The 3,575-nt window shown below is 36.4% G+C and overlaps 1 non-coding gene across 1 annotated transcript; it reads right to left on the bottom strand.

Annotated features, from left to right (window-relative positions):
• Nucleotides 1-778: 778 nt before the first annotated feature.
• On the bottom strand, nt 779-851 carry TRNAR-UCU (transfer RNA arginine (anticodon UCU)). Its single transcript has one exon. It is a non-coding gene; the product is annotated as a tRNA-Arg (tRNA).
• Between the last annotated feature and the right edge of the window lie 2,724 nt (nt 852-3,575).

The following is a 3,575-nucleotide window of genomic DNA, read 5'->3' as shown; positions in this document are numbered from 1 at the left end:
TTCAATTTAGCATATTTACTTGTTTTAAGCCTATTTATTATATTATTGGAAGAAGGAAGGAAGGGAGGGAGGGAGGGAATATATCTTTATCCTGTTCAGATATGAATCCCAACATTGTGTAGCTTTATTTCAGGTAACTTTACTCCTAAGAAAAGATGTCCATGGTCCCTTTTTAATGTTCTTAAACCCTGATACAAGTTTTCAGGGTCAAATGTTCCAAACTGTGAATGACTTAGGTCTTTGCATTTTCTTCCTTCTTCCTGTGTCTGTCTCTGGATAATGTCATAGATCAGCACATGAATCAAAAGATTTTTAAAAAGCATTAGAGATGAAATTAAAACTTCTAAAACTATTTTGTGCATAACTCTGGCAGGAGTTTGGTGAGTGAAAATGTTTAATGATGACTGACTTGCTTCTTTTGGGTTTGCTTAATTTTAACATTGACAGCCCAAAACAAACACACCAAAACTGGCTTCTCTTCAAACAATGATCCATCTTCATTCTCTCTTTTATAAAATCAGATTTCCTGAAAAACTATCTCCACCCACTGACCCTCTCACTGATTCTCTGACATTCTTTTTACACCTCTAACATTCTATTGAAATTCCTTTCTCAACAGCCAAATTCCTTTCTCAACAGGCTCTTCTTTGTCAAATCCAATAGCCTCTGGTAAGTTCTTGCCTTTTTTTACTCTCTGCTGCATTTTCCGTTCTAGACCATCTTCTTTTTTTTTTTAATTTCTTTTTTTTTTTTTTCTTTTGGCTGCACAGGCTCTTAATTCCCCAACCAGGGATCGAACCTGTGCCCCCTGCAGTAGAAGTGCAGAGTCTTAACCACTGGACTTCCAGGGAAGTCCCTAGACCATCTTCTTCGAGGAATGCTCTTCCCTTGTGGTCTTGGAAAAAATGCCATGGCTCTCTACTCTTCTAACCTCTCTGAGTGCTTAGCATTCTTCTGCCAAGCTGACTGGTCAGTCAGCAGGCTTTTCTCACACATACAGAACTTCCAAGTAGCTTTCAGTGTCTTAATCTTTAATATGATGAATGGCCATGGGTAATAGGAAATATGAGGAAAACCTCAATCATGAAAAAGAGAGCTTAAAAAAAATTTAAAAAGAAAAAAGCAAGTTGGATAATATTGAGATTTTTTTTCAATGTACAGGAAAAATAAAAGGAACAACAAAAATTACTGTAAAGTTGTTTGTTTAGTGATTTTTGCAAACTAAGTCTTTTATGTCTGTATCCTTTGCCATGTGTGGTCACTGAAGTCTCTGCTTAGTCACATAGTGGTCAGCTACTGATTAGATGAAGGTTTCCTAAAATGCCTGGGACCAGTAAGTACCCCAGTCTTTGTGGAGGTGTCCGTGTTGGGGCACACTATCCACACTCAGCCATGAGGTTTACAGCTCTGCCTTAGCCTTCACTTCCTTCTTATGCAGAACCTCAAGATTATTCAGAGGTGAAATCATATAGCCCTGATTATTTCTTGAACACATACACAGTCCTGGGCATGCACACAGAATATGCACATATATATGCTTTGTCTTCTAGATTCCCAGAAGTATGTTTGAGGTTTTCAAAGTCCCTGCAAACATCTCATTCTCCAGATTTTTTTTTTTCCTTTGTGAGCTTTTGCTTAGCCTCTTGTTTGCCCAAACTTAGGAAGTCACAATGTTCAACAGTTACCTCAATGTATTACTTTTTCAGTGATATTTGACTTTTTAAATGTATCACTCTGATAAAAATAACTAAGTAAACAAACATTTAGAAAAGAAATAAAAAAATAAAACACATCATAACTTTTTCATGTTTCGTTAGGAACCACTCTTTGCCTGGTTAATTTCTCTCATCCTACTACAAGTCTCAGTGCAGAGGCCATTTCCTCAAGGAAGCCTACTTTGAGCTTCCAGATCAACTTCAGACAATACTTTATGCTACCGTAGATCTGAGAATTTATTTGATGGACCTTATCATAGTGTATGTATCTGAATATTTGTATAATTCTTTGCCTACTGCTGTCTGCCCAGCTAGGCAGTAAGTTCCACTAGGGCCATTACATCTGCTTTGTTCACCACTGTATCCTCACTTCCTATCATACTTACTATCACATTGTAGAATGTTAAACACGTATTGAATAATGACAGCTCTACATTCTAGGCATGGAGAACTCATCTAATTCCATAACTTTATTTCCCCTACATACATCCATAATTCCAAATATTCTCCAGAGATCCATATGCTGAGTTACTAACTGCCTGCTGAACATTTTTCCAATAGAGGTCCACTAGGGACCCAAAGCCAAGTGTCTTCTTCTCAAATATGCTTTCTTCTTTTCCCTATGCCAGTTGATCACGTCACTTCTATTAAGGATAGAAACTTATGAACATTTTTATTCTTACTTTATTTTCACATTACTTATATATTTGGAATAAGTCCTGTCTTCCTATAACTAACTGCACTATTATCAATATGTTCTCAAACATTGTGCTGGAGATGTTCTTCCAGTACATATTCTGCAGTAAACTTTGAAGCAATATCTAAATTCCTTAACATGGCAATTTTAATTCTTTATGATTTGTCCTTCCAATATTTTAAAAATCTTCACTCTTGTCTCCAATTCCACCTCACTCCTTTGCACAGCTAAGTGGTCAGCTACTGATTAGATGAAGGTTTCCTGAAATGCCTGGGATCAGTAAATACCCCAGTCTTTGTGGAGGTGTCCGTGTTGGGGCACACTATCCACACGTTAGATTATAGTGTCAGGTTTTTTACTGATCCCTGAATATGCTTTTACCTTCTAAACCTAAGCAGCTATTTTTTCATTTTAAATTGAGACATAATTGACATGTAATGTTTAAGTTTAAGGTGTTCAGTGTAATGATTTGATAAACATATATATTACAATGCAAATTACCATTGTAGCATTAGCTAAGACCTCAATCAGTTCACATAATTATCATTTCTTTTAAGTTGTGAAAATATTTAAGATCTAGTCTCTTAGCAATTTCCAAGTATATAAGGCAGTATTGCTAACTATAATCACAATGTTATGCACAAGATCCCCAAAATATATTTATCTTCTAACTGCAAGTTTTATAACCTTTGGCCAACAAGTCTTCAATTCCCCCATCTCCAAGCTCCTAGTAACAATACTTTACTTTGTGTTTATATGAGTTTAGCTTTTTTAGATTCCACATATAAGTGATATCATACAATATATGTCTTTCTATGTCTGACTTACCTCACTAGGCATTATGCCCTCAAGGTCCAACCATGTTGTCACAAATGGCAGGATTTTCTTCTTTCTTGTAGCTGAATAATATTCCATTATATATATTTGTGGTTTCATGTCTTATGTTTAACCCATTTTTGAAACTGGTATAAGATAGGGGTCTAATATCATTTATTTTGCATGTGGTTAGCCCAATTTCTTAGCACCATTTATTGAAGACACTATTCTTTCTTGTTGTTTTTTTTTTTTTTCGGTACGCAGGCCTCTCACTGTTGTGGCCTCTCCCGCTGTGGAGCATAGGCTCGGGACGCACAGGCTCAGCTGCCATGGCTCATGGGCCCAGC

Source organism: Orcinus orca, chromosome 11 (genome assembly GCF_937001465.1).
Source record: "Orcinus orca chromosome 11, mOrcOrc1.1, whole genome shotgun sequence".
NCBI lineage: Eukaryota > Metazoa > Chordata > Mammalia > Artiodactyla > Delphinidae > Orcinus > Orcinus orca.
This window is presented reverse-complemented; position numbering and strand designations above follow the sequence as displayed.